General features: G+C 38.1%; 2 protein-coding genes across 4 annotated transcripts in view; both read right to left on the bottom strand.

Moving 5' to 3' along the window:
• The window catches only part of LOC150012810 (uncharacterized), a 199,093-nt gene that overhangs the window by 120,257 nt on the left and 58,973 nt on the right, over window positions 1-19,863 (bottom strand). The gene's annotated exons all lie outside the window — the stretch shown is intronic.
• The window catches only part of ZNF510 (zinc finger protein 510), a 43,631-nt gene continuing 28,844 nt past the window's right edge, over window positions 5,077-19,863 (bottom strand). For all 3 annotated transcript variants that reach the window (XM_090274045.1, XM_090274042.1, XM_090274044.1), the window contains one exon: window positions 5,077-5,137. The gene's annotated coding sequence lies outside the window, so the exon portion shown is untranslated. The remainder of the gene's footprint in view (window positions 5,138-19,863) is intronic.

Raw genomic sequence — 19,863 nt, 5'->3', positions numbered from 1 at the left:
ACTTTATCTGCCCTTACATTCTAAATGATAGCTTTGTGGGATAGAGTAGTCTTGGTTGTAAGTCCTTGCTTTTTTCATCACATTAAATACTTCTTGCCAGTACTTTCTTGCCTGCAAAAAGTTTCTTTTAAGAAATCAGCTGATAAGTCTTATAGGCACCACTTTGTAGGTAACTCTCTGCTTTTGCTGATTTTAAAATTCTTTCTCTATCTTGAACTTTTGGCATTTTAATTATGATGTGTCTTGGTGTGGTCCTTTTTGGGTCTAGCTTGTTTGGGACTCTCTGTGCTTCCTGGACTTGCGTCTACCTCCTTTGCCAAATTTGGGAAGGTTTCCTTCATTATTTTTCCACATAAGCGTTCAAATTCTTGCTCTTCCTCCTCTCCTCCTGGCACCCCTATGATTCAGATGTTGGCATGTTTAAAGTTGTCTCATACATTCCTAAGTCTCTCCTTATTTTTTTTTCAATTCTTGTTTTCTTATTCTGTACTGGTTGACTGTTTTTTTCTTCCTTATGTTCCAAATCATTGATTTGAACCCTGTTTCCTTCCCTTCACCATTGGTTTTGTGTGGATTTTCTTTTATTTCATTTAGCATAGCCTTCACTTCTTCCCTTATGCATTTGCCATACTTAAGCATATCTGTCAAGCCTGTGAGCATCTTTATCATCAGTGTTTTGAACTCTATGTTTGTTAGGTTGGCTATCTCCTAGTTGCTTAAGTCTCCATCTGGAACCTTGATCCTTTCCCTTTTGTGCCATACTTCTCTGTCTCATCTTGACAGGCTCCTGTGTTTGTTTGCCTCTGTATCTTAGGTAGGGCTGTTGCACCTGTTATGTTGTAAGGGGCAGAGCCTTAGCTATTCGTCAGTACAGGGTGACCTGTTTCACCACATTGTGAGAGGGTTTGAGACGGAACAATGCCACTTGCTCAGCACTTGCCCCTTTTCCAGGCACTTTTCCCACTTCCGTATGGAACTGGAACTTCTCTAGCTGTTGCCCTGGCCATCATTCCGAGATGGGTGGGTCTGCAGATGTTCTAGGACCATGGGGGCCCTTTAAACAAGTGGACTCTGCTGAGACACCGTCAGTTTCTTCCTCTACCCCAACCCCCCACTGATTTGCACAGTCAGAAGCAATGAGGCTTTATTTTCCCTGGTACCGGAACCATGAGCTGTGCAGTCTGGTCTCATGCTGGGAGTGCTCCCCAGGTGTCCCTCCTTACTTTTTAAAATGTGTGACTATGCTTTCCACCAGCCTGCCACTGCCACCACTGCTGCTGCCACCACACCTCATCCTCTTTGCCCTCCTACCCGTCTGGATGAGTATTTCTTCTTTATATCTTTGTTGGACTTACATGCAGCTCAATTTTCTGGAACTCCTAGTTGTCTCTAGTTTTGAGGTAGTTGTATTCCTTCTTGATTGTGAAGGGAGACACAGTGTGTCTATTTAGGCATCCATCTTGACCATAAGTCTGGTATAGCATTTCTGAGGACTATTTTTATAGCATCTATCAAATATTTAACACATAAACACTTTCACTGGGCAAGTCTATCATTTTGGCATTTCTACCAAAGAAATAATGGCACATACATGCAAAAGCTGTATAGACAATGGTATTTGCTATATATTATTTACAATAGTGAAAACTGGAAACCAGTTGAACATTAATCACAAAGAAGTTGATTAAACATAATATACCCCTACAATGAAGCTAAGGAGAAGAATGACTTAGTTCTATGTAGCCTGACCAGATAACTGGATCAGGAGACAACTTTCAGTACAGAAGGAAGTTGTAAATAAGTAGTAACAATGTTTTTTGAAAAATGCATTGTTATCTCTAGCATAAAGTCTAGAGTTAAATGTCATTTGTCAGTGAATATTGGTTTTATTCAGAAGATGGAATAGAGAGTAAGAGGGAGTTTCCATTATTTCATCATGCACTGCTGTATTTTGATCAAATTGAGCATATATTAAAATTTTTAAAGAAAATATTTAAATACATTTTCATTAAAAATAAGCAGGAACAACTCAAGTTTAAAAAATGACAAGGCTTATTTAGGAGCCTTGCTCAGCATGGAACTTAAGGGCAATATAATATCAAGCTGCAAAACTTACTACAAAACAAATAAAAATAGTTGGATTGACAGCTTATTATAGTTATATTGATCTTTCATCTTTCATATTACAAGTTCATTCATTTCTATATAGAAAACTGCATTTAATGAAAAAGAAGGGTTATTAATTACCAATAAACCAGTTACGTTACTTATGGAAAATACGTTTTTTATCCTTCCAATAAAAAGCCCACAGGACCCCGAGTCCACTTTTGCAAAGATGGAAAATTCATTCTGATTAAGGGGACATATCCATGATCATCAGGAACTGACCAACATAGAACTCCCTTTGCAGCTGGGGTAAATCCAGGCTTCTTTCACTTTGGCTGCGGACGGCCAGGACCGGGAGGTTGGGGGTCCTCTCAAGACTTTGAACCATGGGAGATGCGCCAGCACCAGGTCGAGGAAGGTCAGAGGAAGTGCCCAGAGTCAGGAGTGCGAGGACTCCCACAAACGGGGCTCAGCAAAGCTGGAGGACGAACTAAGGGAGCGCTGCCAGCTGCCGCGGCGGCGAAGGCAGCGGAGCTGGGGAGCAGCGGGCAGAGCTCATCACCGCCCGCGGAGCTTCGTCAGCCACCCCCTTCCCCCTGACTGGGCCGCAGAGTTCACAGCCTCAGCACCTGGGAACAGTGCCCGCCAGTGGGGAGTGTCTAGCGGGGGCGGGGGTGAGCTGTCCCAGGAAAACTGCTGAAGAGTAAAGCTTTGTGTCTGTTTCACACAGATTGCACGACCTTCTTTATGACTATTTTCTTCCCGCCCCCTCCCCGCCCCGTCTCAATACGATTAAATTTTAAAACTCACTGTCATAGGAGAAATTATTGCTGTTAAATAATATTGGCCAAATACATGCTCAAAATATGTAATTAAGTAAAAAAAAGATCCTATAATGTTATGCCCAATGTCCCTAATTTGGTATAAAAAAAAAAATTAAGTTGCTCATGTAAGCTTTGAGCATGGAAATACGTGATTTGAAACCATTTTCTTACTTCACATTGTATGTATTTTTGTATACTATGTATTTTGAAATTTGCTTTCTCCCCTTCCTAAGATAAATTCTGCTGGTCACAGATGCTTTCTTCTATAGTACTGCTGCGCTCCATAGTCAAGTGCCTTATATTTCACAGCCTTATTCCCAAGAGTTATTTGTACCTTGACGTCTCTGGGCAGCTTTGAGTTTAAAAGGCACATGATGGAGAGGGAATCCTTACTTTTTTTTGTATTACAACAATTTGAAAAACAGAAAAGTAGAAAATGATAAAATAAACTGCCTTATATAGCCATGCCCTTGATTTAAGAAACCTTAAGCTTTTGCCATATTTGCTTTTAGTTTTTGCTGAAATTTTGTAAAGCGAATTAACAAATATAATGTCAATGCTGAAGATGTCACTCTGCATGACTTTATAAAATCACTATGTTTTCCAATATAATTCCACTTAACAACTGAGTAACTGTAATGTTCACTAATATTCCTAATTGCCAGGCCACATTCAAATTTCCCAAATTGTTTCTACCTGCTTTGGCAACTGGTGTTTTGCCCACTGGAATTGGATGAAAGACCACCCGTTGTATTTGGTGGTAAAATTCAAATTTCGCCTGGGCAGGAGAGACCGTCAAAATCATCTTCCGACTGACTAATAACGAAGAAACGCTGCAAAGTAACATTAAGGTTTATGGGAAATGTAGGCTTGAATCCTGCTGAATCACTGTGCAACCTTCTGGAAGGGGTCTAGGCTACACCTGCGCATGTGCAGGCCCTGTTCCATTTTTCTGCTTGCAAGCTCAGCGTCCTGGCAAGGTTGTGATACCCGACCCTTCCTAGTGACAACTGAGATGGAACGAGCGGAACCCTGACTGCTAGCAGCCTGGGAACTTCCTGATAGGCGTGGGCTTGTGACGCAGAGGGCAGGAGAAGGAACTCTCTGGGTCCCCAGGCTCAGTCCCCAGTGTCGGACTCCCAGGAAGCAGCTGGTCAGGGCGTTTCGGGATGTGTGGAGACCTTCTGTCCCACCCCGCCTGTAGCAGACTGGAGATAAGCCCGTGTGGGCCGCAGGAGGGGAAAACGTGTTTATCGCCCAGTCGGCAAGCACCCCAGAAAGCGCTGGCGGTAGGTTTACGATAGATTCCCAGCTCGAGCCAAAAATACCCGGGTAAATTCCAGCTCTCCTTTAAGTAGCGACGACAGAACAAACCTGGGACAAGTGAGGTTTCTCATCAGAAAATGAGGATATCAATGACTGCTTCATGGCATTGTTTTGAAACTTAGATAAGCCATAACCTGTAAATCAAATAGGCTAGTGCAGGGTACTAAGCCCTGCATAAGTGACAACTGCTATTATATTCAGAAGACTCTTAGTTCTGGTCACTGGGCAGTTTATGTAAAACTCAAATCCACTTTATGAGGTCGGGATAACCATCCACAGTAAAAAAAAAAAAAAAAAAAAAAACCCTAGTAATCAAGTTCGAGGAGCCATGGTGCTCAAGTCACAAGCTAGCACGTGCTTTATTTCCAATCTCAGCCTTTGTCTAAAAGCCAACATCATAGCCTTCACACACCACTTAGTACAGTAACCTGTTCCCGAGTCCTCAAAGACATAATGGGAAGTGACTGTAGATGGAATCCCAGTACGTGTTAAATGTATTCTGGGATTTCTCCTATCTCCTCAGATTCCTTGAGTCAGGCAGCAGCTCCTAACCCCTCACACACTGGCAGGCAGTCTGAGATTTCACTTGACCCTTGAGCAACAGGGGTTAAGGATGTCAAGCTTGTGAAATAAAAAATCCACATGTAACTTTTGACTCCCCCAAAACTTTACAGTCCTACCTCAGTATCCACGGGGTATTGGTTCCAGGACCCCTGCAAATACCAATATCCTCAGATGCTCATGTCTCATAAAATGGTATAGAACAATGCATACAGCCAGCCTTCAGCATTCACAGCTTCCAAAACTCAGATTGAAAATACTGTTTTGACCTTTGGTTGGTTGAATCCAATGAAGCAGAACCCAGGGATACAGAAGGCCACCTGCATATTCATTGGAAAAAAAACAAACAAAACACATGTAAGTGGACCCATGCAGTTCAAGCCAGTGTTGTTCAAGAATTGACAGTATAATGAATTCCAAGGGAGCTCTGTGGCCTTAAAATTAGTTGCCAGGTCCCAAGTCTCAGTCCCTGGGAAATGCATTTCAGAGCAAAGCATGTTGCTCTTGGAGCTTCAGAGCAGAGGCAGGAAAGACCAGAGAGAAGCAGATCTGCACAGCCAGAAGCAGTTCTTGATTCCCTCCCCTGCCCAGAGGAGCCAGTTTTAGAAAAGACACTACCACATGCTGAAGCCACTATAACCTGTGACAGCAGGGAGTTTGGGTCAGCCTTGAGAAGAGTGAGGTAAGCTGGGGTGGCCCAAGGACAGGCTGCTCAGGAAAGGCCACTTTGTGGGAGAGTTTGTGAGGGTGAGGTGTAGGGGTAAGAGGTAACCATTCAGAGGGAGGAAATTCTGCACTCTATAAACAGCCCCCACCCTTTACAGATGCTGCACTGCTCTCATCTGTGTCCATCACCACGTGCTACTGTAACTTCACAGAATCCCACAGTGATGGCTCATGAAGGGTTTTCAAGGTCATCTCAAAATTGTCATTTAAAACTTTAGAGAAATTGGACCTGAAAATGTCAGTGAATTGTCCAGGGTCACTTTTTTTTTTTTTTAAGAGAGGGTAAGGGAGAGGGAGGGATTTAATAGAAACATTGATGTGAGAAACATCAATTGATTGCCTTCTATACACGCTCTGACTGGGAATGAACCTGCAACCTAGGCATGTGCCCTGACCGCCTATTTTTGACAGATCCAGGAATCCAAGACAATGCCATTAACTCTGTCACAGGTCCATGTTGTTTCGTGTTTCATGGTTCACTTTTATATGATGAGTGACCTATTGTATGGCTTTTCCACAGTTTATTTCTTCACTCACCAGTTGATGCATATTTGTACTATTTCCAGCTATAAACATTCATATACAGGTTTCTTTGTGTGGACACCTGTCTTCATGGGTTAATACCAAGGAATGGGTGGGATTGCTTGGTGTCATAATAAGTATATGTTTAACATCTTAAGAAACTGTCAAACTTTTTCAAAGTGGCTGTATGGTTTTGCATTCCCATCAGCAGTGTGCAAGGGTTCTAGTTGCTCTTTATCTCCACCAGCATTTAATGTCAGATTTTTTATTTGAGCCTTCATCTTAGGTTTGTAATGGTATTTCATTTTAGTTTGAATTTTAATTTTTCTAATGCCTAATAATGAGATCTTTTTGTTTGTCCTCTGTGCCTCTTTGGTGAAGTTCCTGTTCAATTTTTTTCTCCACTTTTAAAAATTGTTTATTATTGCTTTATATAGCTACACATATTCTAAAAAAAAAACCTTTCCTTAGGTAAGTCATTTGTAAATATTTTCCCTGTGTTTTTCAATATTCTTTTGTTGTTGTTGTTGTTTTGTTATTGTTTATGGTATTACAGTTGTCCCAATTTTTCCCTCTCTTCCCCCAAGTCCACCCTCCATTCCCACCAGTAAATCCCCACACCGTTGTCCATGTCCATGGGTCATTCATATGTGTTCTCTAATCCCTTCCCCCTTCTTTCAACCAATCTCCACCTTCCTCTTCCCCTCTTACAGTTGTCAGTCTGTTCCATGTTTCTGTGCTTCTGATTCTATTTTTCTCATTAGTTTATTTTGCTTATTAGATTCCTCTTATGAGTGAGATCATATGGTATTGGTCTTTCATTGACTGGCTTCCATATTCTTAACAGTATCTTTAAAATATCAGCACTTTTTAATTTATCAGATTTTTATATTTTTTCAAATTTTTTTATAAGTGTATTAGTCTTTGTGGGCTGCCATAATAGAATACCACAAACTGAGTGGCTTACAAAAAAAATTTTCCCCACAGTTTTGGAGGTTGTAAGTCCAAGATCAAGTTGTCCTCAATGTTGGTTTCTTGTGAGGACTCTCTCCCTGGTTTTCAGTTTGACACTTCATTGTGTCCTCGATGGCCTTTTCTCTGGGGACACACACAGAAAGAAAGATTTCTGGGGGCTCTTCCTCTTATAAAAGAAACCACTCCTATTGGATTAGAGTGCCACATATATGACTTCATTTTACCTTAATTACCTCCAAATATAGGCCCTATTACCTGGCCTCTTACAAAAACAAAAATGTTTGTCACTTCATAATACAGAATAATGATTTTCAACAGAAGGTGATTTTGCCTACTATGGGATATTTAGCAATGTCTGGAAATATTTTTGGTTGTTACAGCTGAGGGGGAGATGGTACTAGTATTTCATGTAGAACCTAGAGATGCTGTTAAACATCCTATAATGCACAGGCCAACCTCCACCACTACCACCACCACCACCAACAACAACAACACACAAACACACACACACACACACACACACACCACGCATGCACACAAGAATTATCTGGTCCAAAATGTTAATAGTAACAAATCTGAGAAACTCTGGTCTACAATATATACATAACATATTTTATAAAGTGAATCTAATAAATATCTAGATATGTCTTTTAAACTGTGTATTCTGGAAATAAAGAATAAACCAATCCTGCTGATACATTTAGAAAATATTTAAAAGTACATTAGAACTCAAAAAAAGTCTTAATAAATTTCATAGAGTACAAATACTACAGTTCAATAAAACCAGAAATTGCAAATAATAAACAAAACCTTTAAACATTTTTTTTCAGATGTTTGAGCAAAATTCTGGAATAGGAAGCTATAAGCTCTTGTTTCCCCACAGAATTCTTTTTTTTATAAAGCAGAAACGAACTAAACCAACTTTGTTATAGCTGTAGAAACCAGTCAAAGACTTATAGCAATGAAGTGAACATAACCAAGAAAAAGCCATCATTAAACTAATAGGAACGTTTTGTGACATTTTTACATATTCCCTCCCAAATCCATCTGGGGCATGATGGTGGTTATGGTGTTGACACTGCAGCAGCTCAGTTCTCAGTCCCCTCCCTTGAACCAGTGAGCAAAGCACTTTATTTACAAGTTATTGTGTATATTTGTTTAATGTGAGGAATACAAGGCACATATAACTCAGAACTCAGGCAGAAAAATGGTGGACACTTTTATTAATAGTTGCAAGACCCACATATGCTTTTCTTATGGAAGAAACTCCTAGAAACTCAGTTCTTCTCGCCAACACCGTAAAAAATTACAGATCAGCAACTTACTGTGTAAGCAAGCAGGGTTTATTGGTGATACACTCTCATGGAAGACAACAGTCCTTGCCAATGTCGGGGAGAAGGGGAAGAGCAAGGGTGGCAAGGGCAGGACAGCAAGGGCAAAAGCAAGAGCAAGAGCCAGAGCCAGCGTGGCCTGAGGCCAGGCAGCCAGAGAGAGCCAAGAGAGAGATCCTTTTGTTCTGAGGACTTACAAAGTTGGTGAAACAAAGGTGAAGAAGTTACATATTGATTGACAGGTAAAGAGTGTGCCAGTTTTCCAGGGTGGGGGTATAAATACCCAAAGTGATTAATGGGTTTCTTCCTTTAGGTCCTATGGGCCCTTTCCAGCCTTTCAGGCCGTGGGATGAAAGCAGTTTCAAAGGCTTTTTTTCCCAGATAGTGGAAATGATATGTAGAATTTCAAGGACTGCCTTCCTTCCACATTAGCATGGTGTTTCCTGTGATATTGGAACACCTTGCAATATTATTGAACCAGGCTCAGGACTACTGAGTTAGTGGGTGAAACATGTCTCCCTCTTCCTCCCTGCCTTGATTTGCTATCTATTCTACCTAACAACTTGGCAAGAGATTACAGGTGAAAACAGAAAATAGGCTATTTAAGGTCTAGAGAAACACAGGTGAGATTTACCTGAGAAATTAGGAAATTCAAATGTAGCCATATATACAAAGGGGTTAGAAAGCCACATGCATGCCTAGCTAAGAGGCATGCTTGAAAAGACCAAAGAAGACCTTAAGCTTTTACCTTGGGATGATCTCTAGGCTCAGAACAAGCTTAGCTGAAGGTTGAAGGACTATTCTAACACAAAGTCAATTTTTAAAGCATAAGAAAGCTCTTAGCATTCAAGAAAAGCTCTGTTAATCATTAGCTAAACATGAGCTGAAGAAACAGATCACACACAGCAAAGATTAAATTTTTTTCTTTCAAAAATAGGTGGAAAAATCTTAAAACAAATGTAGTACTACAGTCTTCAACAATCAAAAATAAACAGCAATCCTGGGGAATTAGGAGAATCTGAATTTCAGAGTTACCATGTTATAATGAACAATTGTCAAATGAACAATTTTCAACAAAAAAGTACAGTACATACAAAGAAACATGGAAATATGGCCTCATTAAAGGAACAAAATAAATTGAAAAACACTCCCTGAGGAAGCCTGAACACTGGACTGTAGGGGACTGTTCTGTGTGGTTTCGAGAATTGTAGCCCGAACTGTGAGCCAGGCTCCTGAGAACCCTGTCAAACTTGACCAGAACACTGGGAAGTTCAGTGGCAGATATGACCCAAAGGCCACTCAAAAGATTTCCATGGGAATTAGATTTAAATAATGCATATTATGCTTTGAAGCTTGCTCTGCTTTTCTTATCTCTTAGTTAACTATAAACAGTGTGTGGCTAAAAATGTATGAAGCCTTGTACCTAATGCCAGTGTGGCATCAAGATGTTTAACAGACCCTGACACAGACTGGCCACTGTGTTCTTTATATTGATATCTGTAATCAGTGACTGTCAACTGTAACCCAAGCATCTGAAAGCTAATTGATGATTTATAAATTTTGACTTTGTATCTCCCATACATACCTTTATCAATAAAAGGCATGGGAAGAGGGAGTTCTGGGCACTTCTCCACTAGAGAGATTTGCCACCTCTCCTACCTCCAGACAAAAGACAGTGTCCTGGATAAATTTCTTCTCTCATACATGATCCTGAAACCTCTGCTAGACAGGGGATTTCCACCAAGTTGGGGCATTGGAGGCAAACAACCTTGCTGGACTTACTAGACAAAGACTTTAAAACAACTGTCTTAAATATGTTCAAATAGCTAAAAGAAAGCATGGATAAACAACTAAAGGAAATCAGGAAAATCATGTTTAAAAATGGGGGTTAAAAAATTATAAAAGAAACCAAACAAATTTTAGAGCTGTAAAGTACTATACCTAAAATTTGCTGAGGGATTCCACAGCAAATTTGAGAAGGCAAAAGAAAGAACCATGATTCCAAGATCAGGTGATTAAAATAATTGATATTGAGGACCAAAAAATTTTTTAAATAAAGAAAAGTGAATAGAATCATAGGGGCCTTGTAGGACACCATCAAGTGAACAATCATACACATATGGTAGTTCCACAAGAAGAAGAGAGAGAAATGGCTGAAATTTTCCCAAACTAAAATACATGAGTCTACAAATCCAAGAAGGTGAACAAATTCTAAGTTGAATAAATGCAAAGAAATTCACCCTGAGACATATTATGATCACACTATCTAAAGACAAAAAGAATTGTCAAAGCAGCAAGAGAGAAGCAGTTTATTACTGTTTTATATCAGTACACAGTACACCTAGGTACCACAGAGCAAGGTCACTGGTAGAGTAGAGACAGAGAACTTGGGATTCTGCATTTATTTGGGGTCTAAGGTGGTTTTGCCTCTGGTTTCATGGGTTCACTCTTTATTGGTGAATTAAAAACATAAAGAGTGGGTTCTTCGAGGACTTCCGGCCAAATGGAGGCCTAGACAGACATGCTGTGTCTCCCTCCACAACTAAGAAGGAATACAACTACCTCAAAACTAGAGACAGCCAGAAGTTCCATAAAATTGAGATGCATGGAAGTCCAACAAACAAAGATATAAAGAAGAAGTACTCATCCAGACAGGTAGGAGGGGTGGAGCCAGGATGGAGAGGATGCAATGTGGTGGCAGCAGCAGTGATGGCAGCAGCAGGCCAGTGGAAAGTGCAGTCACGCATTTTAAAAAGTAGGGAGGGACATCTGGGGAGTGCTCCAGCACCAGATCAGACCACGAAGCTCATAGTTCCAGTACCAGGGAAAATAAAGCTTCATTGCTTCTGAATGTGCAAACCAGTAGGGGTTGGGGTGGAAGAAGAACTGCTGGTCTCTCAGTAGAGTCTGCTTGTTTAACAGGCCCCCACTGTCCTAGAATCTCTGTAGACCCACCGACAATGGGAACGATGGCCAGGGCAACTAGGGAGGTGCCAGTTCCATATGGAAGTAGGAGAAGTGCTTGGAAAAGGGGCAAGTGCTGAGCAAGCACCATTGTTCCCTCTCAGACTCCTCCCCTACATACAGTGCCACAATGTGGTGAAACAGGTCACCCATACTGATGAATACCTAAGGCTCTGCCCCTCACAACATAACAGGTGCAACAGCTCTATCTAAAACATAAAGACTAACAAACACAGGAGCCTGTCAAGATGAGGAGACAGAGAAGTATGGCCCAAAAGAGGGAGCATATCAAGGTTCCAGTGGGAGAACTAAGTGACAAGGAGACAGCCAACAAAACAGATGAGGAGATAGCCAACGTACCAGACATCAAGTTCAAAACACTGGTGATAAAGATGCTCATAGGCTTGACAGATATGCTTAAGTATGGCAAACACATAAGGGAAGAAGCAAAGGCTATGCTAAATGAAACAAAAGAAAATCCACACAAAACCAATGGTGAAGGGAAGGAAACTGGGGTTCAAATCAATGACTTGGAACATAAGGGGAAAAAACACAGTCAACCAGTACAGAATGAGGAAACAAGAATTGAAAAAAATGAGGAGAGGCTTAGGAACCTCTGGGAAAACTTTAAATGTGCCAACATCCAAATCATAGGGGTACCAGGAGAAGAGGAAGAGCAAGAAATTGAAAGCTTATGCAAAAAAATAATGAAGGGAAACTTCCCAAATTTGGCAAAGGAAATAGACATACAAGTCCAGGAAGCACAGAGAGTCCCAAACAAGCTACACCCAAAGAGGACCACATCAAGACACCGCATAATTAAAATGCCTAAGGTTCAAGATAAAGAGAGAATCTTAAAAGCAGCAAGAGAAAAGCAGAGAGCTACCTACAAAGGGGTTCCTAAAAGACTACCAGCTGATTTCTCAAAAGAAACTTCGCAGGTAAGAAGGGACTGGCAAGAAGTATTCAAGGTGATGAAAAGCAAGGACCTACAACCAAGCAAAGCTACCCAGCAAAGCTACAATTTAGAATGGAAGGACAGATAAAGTGCTTCCCAGACAAAGCTAAAGGAGTTCATCATCGCCAAGCCATTATTATATGAAATGTTAAAGGGACTTATTTAAGAAAAAGAAGACCAAAACTATGAACATTAAAATGACAACTAACTCACAACTATCAACAACTGAATCTAAAAAATAAAAACAAAATCCAACTAAGCAAACCGTAACAGTTATGGGGATCATTTGAAGGGTTATCAGCCGGGAGGTGGAATAAGGAGAATGGGGGAAATGGTGCAGGGATTAAGAAGCATAATTGATTGGTACTAAGTAGACAGGGAGAAGTTAAGAATAATATAGGGAAGGGTGAAGCCAAAGAACTTATATGCATGACCCATGGACATGAACTAATGAGGGGAGCAAAAGGGAAAAAATGGGATTACTGTAATAACATAATCAATAAAATATACTTTAAAAAAAGAAAAGAAAAAATAAAACATTAAGAGTGGGAATAAGGGTGCAAGAAAGGAAAAATGGGGTGGATCGCTCAACTTGTCAGTTATCTATGTTACCCATGGGGACTTTAAAGGTAGGGACCTTATTTAGTTTAGCTAGTAGCTGTGTCATACAGTTGACAATATGTTCATTTGTGATGGATGTCTTTGAAATGGATGCCTTGGCAACCAAAGCTTAATGTCAAGAATGTACATCACAATAAAAAAAGGAGTCAGTCACTTATACTACCATTGCATATAAGGGGTCCTCGCGGAAATTATCAGGTAATTTCTAAGCAAAAAACTTAGAGGCCAGAGGCAGTGGGATTATATATTTAAGGTGCTAAAAGACAAAAAGGTCAAGCTAGAATTTACCCAGTAAATTATTCAAAAATGAGGAAGAAATTAGGACATCCTGTGATAAACAAAAGCTGAGGAAGTTTATTACTGCTACATATGCCCTGCAACAAATGCTAAAGGAAGTTCTTCAGGTTGGAAAGAAAGAATGCTAGACAGCAACTAAAGTGATATGAAGAAATAAAGATCCCCAGTAAGTATGTGTGCAAATATATAAGCTAGTATTATTGTAATTTTGGTTTATAATCTTTTTTGTTTTATGGTTTTTTAAAAGACAAATGCATAAAAAATAATTATGTTTATGTTACTGTACATACAGTCTACAAAGATGTAATTTGTATGATAACATAAAGGAGTTGTTTTGGAGTATCATTTTTCAATGTGATTGAAGTTATTATCATTCAAATTAGATTATTATAACTTTAGGATATTATATGCAATACCTATGGTAACCACAATTAAAATATCTATAAAATATACACAAAATAAAATGAAGAGAATCAAAATGTCACTATAAAAATCAAGTAAACACAAATGAAGGAAATAATGGAAGAAATGAGGAACAAAAAAGTAATAAGATATACAGAAAACAAATAGCAATGTAGCAGAGGTAAGTCCTTGGTTGGCAGTAATTACTTTCAATGTAAATGGATTAAATTCTCCAATGAAATGGTAGAGATTAGCAGAATGAATTTTAAAATGATCCAACTATATGCTGTTTACAAAAGGTTTTAGATTTAAGGACCCTAATATATAAAAGGTCAAGAATGGAAAAAGATATTCCATTCAAATAGTAATCAAAAGAGAGCTGGGGAGGCTATATTAATATCAGATAAAATAGAATTTAAGTCAGAATATGTTGTAAAAGAAAAAGGACATTATATTATTAATAAAAGGGTAAATTTGCTAAAAGATGATAATTATAAATGTTGTACACTGAACATCAGACCTCCAAAATATATGAAACAAATTGACTTTATATATTGACAGAATTAAAAGAAGAAATAGATAATTCTACAATAATAGTTGGAGACTTCCATACCTCACTATCGATAATGGGTAGAACAACTAGTCAGAAGACTAGTGAGGACACAGACGATTTGAACAATTTATATACCATTTAGAAGTTAACAAATACATACAGAAACACACCACCAAACAACAGCAAAGTACCTTTTTTCATAATTGCATATGGATCATCTCCCAGGACCAAGTATATGTTAGCTAACAAAACAAATTTTAATAAATTTAAAAAAATTTAAAACATACAAGGTATCTCTTCTGATCATGAATAATGCTAGTAACCAACAAAGTAAACTATAAAATCCACAAATATATGAGAATTAAACAATACACTCATAAAGAACCAATAGTTAAAAGAAGAAATCTCATATGAAATTATAAAATACCTTGAGAAAAGTGAAAATGAAAAAACAACACAACAGGCCCTCGCTGCTGTGGCTCAGTGGATTGAGCGTCAGCCTGCAAACCAAGTGTTGCTGGTTTGATTCCCAGTCAGGGCACAGTCAGGGCACATGCCAGGTCCCCAGTTGGGGACACATGAGAGGCAACCACACACTGATGTTTCTCTCCCTCTTTTTCTCCTTTCCCCTCTCTCTAAAAACAGATAAATAAAAATAAAATAAAATAATCTTGTTAAAAAATAAAATAAATTAATAATAAAAAAAAGAACAGTATGGAGTTTAAAAAGAAAAAGAAAAAACAACATAACAAAACTTATGGGATTTAGTAAAAGAAGTTCTAAGAGTCAAATGTATATTTTTGTAAATGCACACATTAAAAAAGAAGGCAGGCATAAAATCAACACTTTACATTACATGTTAAGGAACCATAAAAGAGGAGCAAATTAAACCCAAAGCTAAACAACATAAGAAAATAATAAATGTTAAGCCAGAGGTAGATAACATAGGGAATAGGAAAACCATAGAAATTCAACAAAACTAAAAGCTGGTTCTTGAAGAGATTAACTAAGTTAACAGACCTTTAGCTAGAGTGACTAAGAACTATGAACAATTCTATACCAGCACATTGGATAACTTAGAAGAAATAAACAAATTCCTAAAAACAAAATCTACCAAAACTGGCTCATGAAGAAATAGAAAATATGAATAGACCTATAGCTAGTAAGAAGACTGAATCAGTCATTAAACATCTCCCAAAAATGAAAAGGCCAGGACCAGATGAATTTATTAGTGAATTATACCAAACATTTAAAGAACTAACACTAGTCCTCAAACTCTTCCTAAAGCCTTGAAGAGGAGGAAACACTACCCTACTCATCGTATGTGGCCACTATTGTCCTGATACAAAAGCCAGACAAAGATACCACAAGAAAAATAAATCATAGATCAATATTCCTTATGAATATCAATGCAAAAATCCTGAACAAATACCAGCAAATCCAATTGAGCAACATATACTAAAAATTATACACTGTGACCAACTGAATTTTATTCCTAGAATGCAAGGGTAGTTCAGCACATGAAAATGAGTCAATGTGATTCAATTGCCAATAATTGATGATCCAATCAACCATGTCTATGTAATAAAGCCTTCATAAAAACCCAAAAGGACAGGGTTCATAGAGCTTCCAGGTTTGTGAACATGTTACCAGGCAGGGGCTGGTTATCAGACAGGGGCACTCTGTTTCTAAGGAGGAAGGGAAGAATAGATGATAGACCAAGCAACCAACAGGTTGGTCAAACCTTCCTTCAAGACTTAGAATTAGTTTCACCTCTTCCTTGAAGCCTTTCTGACCACAAAAGCCCATGTGATCTCACCTTTCTCTGAACTACTATCACACTTATTTTTTAAATTAATTTATTGTTTTTTTCTATTACAATTGTCCCATGTTTCCCTCATTGCTCACCCCCCACCCTGCCCACTTATCACACTTATTAATGTGGCCTTTAGCATATGCTTTACTAGCTTATGTATTGTTTATGTGCCATATATGACAAGTATAAGAATGATGTAGGACAGACATATCTGGGTCATGGAAATTGATACAGGTATGGATATTTATAGATATAAATGTAGATGTAAATAATGTCAACGTAAGAAACATCAACACCTATAAGAACCTATAAGAATTTTTATGAATTTATTTGAGCCAAACTAGCAAAAATTGTCAGGAAGCAAAATCTCAGCAGATTGAGAAAATACTCCAGAGAATGGCAGTCTCAAAGGAGGAGGCATAAGGGTGTTAAATGAAATCCACCAGTGATAGATCAGAAAGGTGGGAGAAAGCAAAGCTGGAGGTCTCTAGAATTGGACAAAACGTAAAATGAATAGGCACATACTTCTTTTACATTTGTGAGTAAAGAATAGTTAACAATTAACAAAATAACAAAAACAATGAAGGGTTTGTGGTCTGTGCTCTGGTGAGGTGGTTGTGTTTTGAGGGGTCCAGAATAAAGGAAAAACAAAAAGAAAATTAGTCAATGTACTATAATACCACATTAACAGCATGAAGAGGATAATAACATATTATCATTTAGATGATGCAGAAAATGCATTTGAAAAAGTTCAACCTTTCATGACAAAAGCACTTAACACATTTGGAATTATGGGCAACTTTCTCAATATGATTAAAGCCATATGTGAAAAATCCACAGATATTATACTCGGGAATGAAATATTTAAAACTTTTTTCCCCTAAAATCAGGAACAAGAAAAAAGTGCTTGCTTCTGCCACTTTTGTTTAACACAGTATTGGAACTTCTAACCAGAGCAATTAGTCAAGAAAAAGAAAAATTTAAAGGCAACCATTTTGGAATGGAAGAAGTAAAATTATCTTTGTTTGCAGATTACATAATCTTATATGTAGAAAACCCCAAAAGTTACACACACGTTTGCATGCGCATGCACTCACACACACACACACCCTAACTAAAGGGAAGTGGCTAATAAACCAATTCAGGAAAGTTGAAGAATTCAAATTAATATACCAAAGTTAGTTGAATTTTTATACACTAGAACAATTCAAAAAGAAAATTAAGGAAGTTCCATTTACCTAGCACCAGAAAATAAATGCATAAAACAGCTAGAAACTTAACCAAAAAGGCAAAAGATTTGTACACTGAAAACTGTAAAGAATTTATGAAAAACATTAAAGAATATAAAAATAAGTGGGAAGACACCTTATGTTAATGGACTGGAAGACCTAATGCTATTAAAATGATGGTACTACCCAAGCAATATACAGATTCAATGAAAACTCTATCAGAATCCTAGCTTGTTTTTTTGTTTGTTTGTTTGTTTTGCAAAAATTGAAAAATACAGACTACAGGTGATGTGTTGTGGGATTGTGCATCTGAAACCTGTATAATTTTGTTAACCATGGTCAGCCCAATAAATTTAATACAAAAGAAAAAAATAATAATAATAATAAGGAAAATATATCCTAAAGTTTATGTGAAATCTCAAAGGACTCCAACTGGCCAAAACAATCTTTCAAAAAGAAGAAAAAAATTGGAAAATTCACACTTTCTGATTTCAAAAGAAAGTTACTATAAAGCTACAGTCATCAAAATATTGTGGTATTGGCATAAGGACACGTAGAAAACAGAATTCAGAACCCAGAAACATATCTTCACACATAGACCCAATTCATTTTAGATAGGCCAAAACCATGGGGAAAAGAAAGTATAGACTTTCTTATAGAAGTGATACTGGGAAAACTGTATCTCTACATGCAAAAGAATGAAGTTGGACTCTATCTTACATTGTACACAAAAATTAACTCAGAGAGTGATGTCATCACTCCCCTGAAATTTAAAAGTCAAATACCTATAATCTAACAAAGATTCCTCTGCTCAACTCACAGACATGCTTGAGAGAGATCCATGCATCAGTGCATCTGAAAGTGGATGTATTGCAATGCCTAGGAAAGGCAGTCTGAGGAGAAAGACAGATTCTGCCTACAGGTGCAGTACAATGGCTGCTGTGGCCTCAGCTGACATGGTGGTAATGAGACAGTTGAGTTGTGGCCCCCACAGTACAGCTTGGTGGAGGGTGAGAGAGACAGAAGCAACATAGGCTCCCAAAAAGCTGGTTCCCTCTCACCCTTACAGTGGAACCTGGTGGCAGCAGTAGGATGCATCTAGCAGCACAGGGGTATCGATAGCCAATAGGAACAAAGAGGCAGTATAGTGGGTTAATGAACCCAGCTACTCTCCCTCAGCACACTCCATTCACCAGTGTTGGTGCCCCAAGATCAAGGTGACCTGGACACAGCACAAACACCCACAACCATAGTTACAAAACGTATTACTTTCCATGACCATGGCAATGCCCCACCACTGTGACCCTCAAGGTTCAAGTATTGCGGGTAAGAGAAAACAAAAACTTGTCCTATATCATTGTCTGCTGGAAAACAAAAGAACAATCTCCAATTATCAACCTGTTGAATTAAGATCAAAAGAGCACCTAAACAAGAAAAGAGTTTACTACTTCAAATGCATTGGCAGAGGCACAACACAGTGATGACATGGACAACCAAGATAACATGGTAACAAAAAGATGACAAGTCTCCAGAAACCAAGCTCAAAATCATGGAAGACCGTGATTTAAGTGACAGAGAATTCAAGATCACAGTCACTAAAAAATTCAACAATATACAAAAAACTCAAAGTCAGTTCACTGAGCTCAGGAATAAAATTATAAACAAAAGGAGTACTTTATCAAAAAGATTGAAACTATAAAAAAAGAACCAAACAAATTCTGGAGCTGAATAACTCAATAAATAAGATAAAGAGTGTACTAGAAAGCATTGGAAATAAAGTAGAAAAAATGGTAGAGAGAATTAGTGAGCTCAAAGGTAGAAATCTAAAAATAATTCAGGTGGAAGAAGATAAAGAACTAAAAAGTTTGTTTTTGTTTGTTTTTTTAATAAAAGAACTCTATGAGAACTACCTAACTGGATTAGAAAGAGTAACATAAGGATAATGGCTGCCCCAAAAGAAGAGGAGAGGGAGAAGAAAACAGAGAGCTTATTCAAAAAAATAATTGATGAGAACTTCCCAAACCTAGGAAAGGAATTGGACATTCAAGTTCAGAAAGTTAACATGACACCTAATTATCTCAACACAAAAAGACCTTCTCTAAAACACATTATAATAAACTGTTAAAACTTAATAATGCAAAAATTCTCAAGGCAGCCCGAGAAAAAGATGGTAATTTACAAAAGAAACCCCAGCAGATTATCATCAGATTTCTCAAAAGAAATCCTACAAAGGAGAGAGCAGCATGATACAGTTAAAATATTAAAAGAGAAAAACCACCAGCCATGAATAATATATCCAGTAAAGTTATCCTTCAGATATGAAGGAGAAGTAAAGGATTTCACAGAAAAACAAAAGTTGAGGGAATTTACCACCACAAGACTTGCATTACAAGAAATGTTGGAAGGAGCTCTTTTACCTAAAACAAAAGGACAAAAGTATACAGAATTTGAGGAAGGTGATAAACAGAAGCAGAATATTGCAACTCTATTTCAGAATAGGGTATTAAACAATTATAAAGATTAAAGAAACAAAACAGTAAAAGTAACTATATTGCAATTTGTTAATGAACTCAGAACAGAAAAAGATATAATTTGAGAAAACAAAAACTAAAGGGGAGAAGGAAAAGGACTGAACTAGTATAGGGAAATAAA

This window comes from Furipterus horrens, unplaced genomic scaffold (assembly GCF_987537825.1).
Source record: "Furipterus horrens unplaced genomic scaffold, mFurHor1.1.pri manual_scaffold_4, whole genome shotgun sequence".
NCBI lineage: Eukaryota > Metazoa > Chordata > Mammalia > Chiroptera > Furipteridae > Furipterus > Furipterus horrens.
Note: the sequence above shows the minus strand (reverse complement) of the source record. Positions and strands in the feature narration are given on the sequence as shown.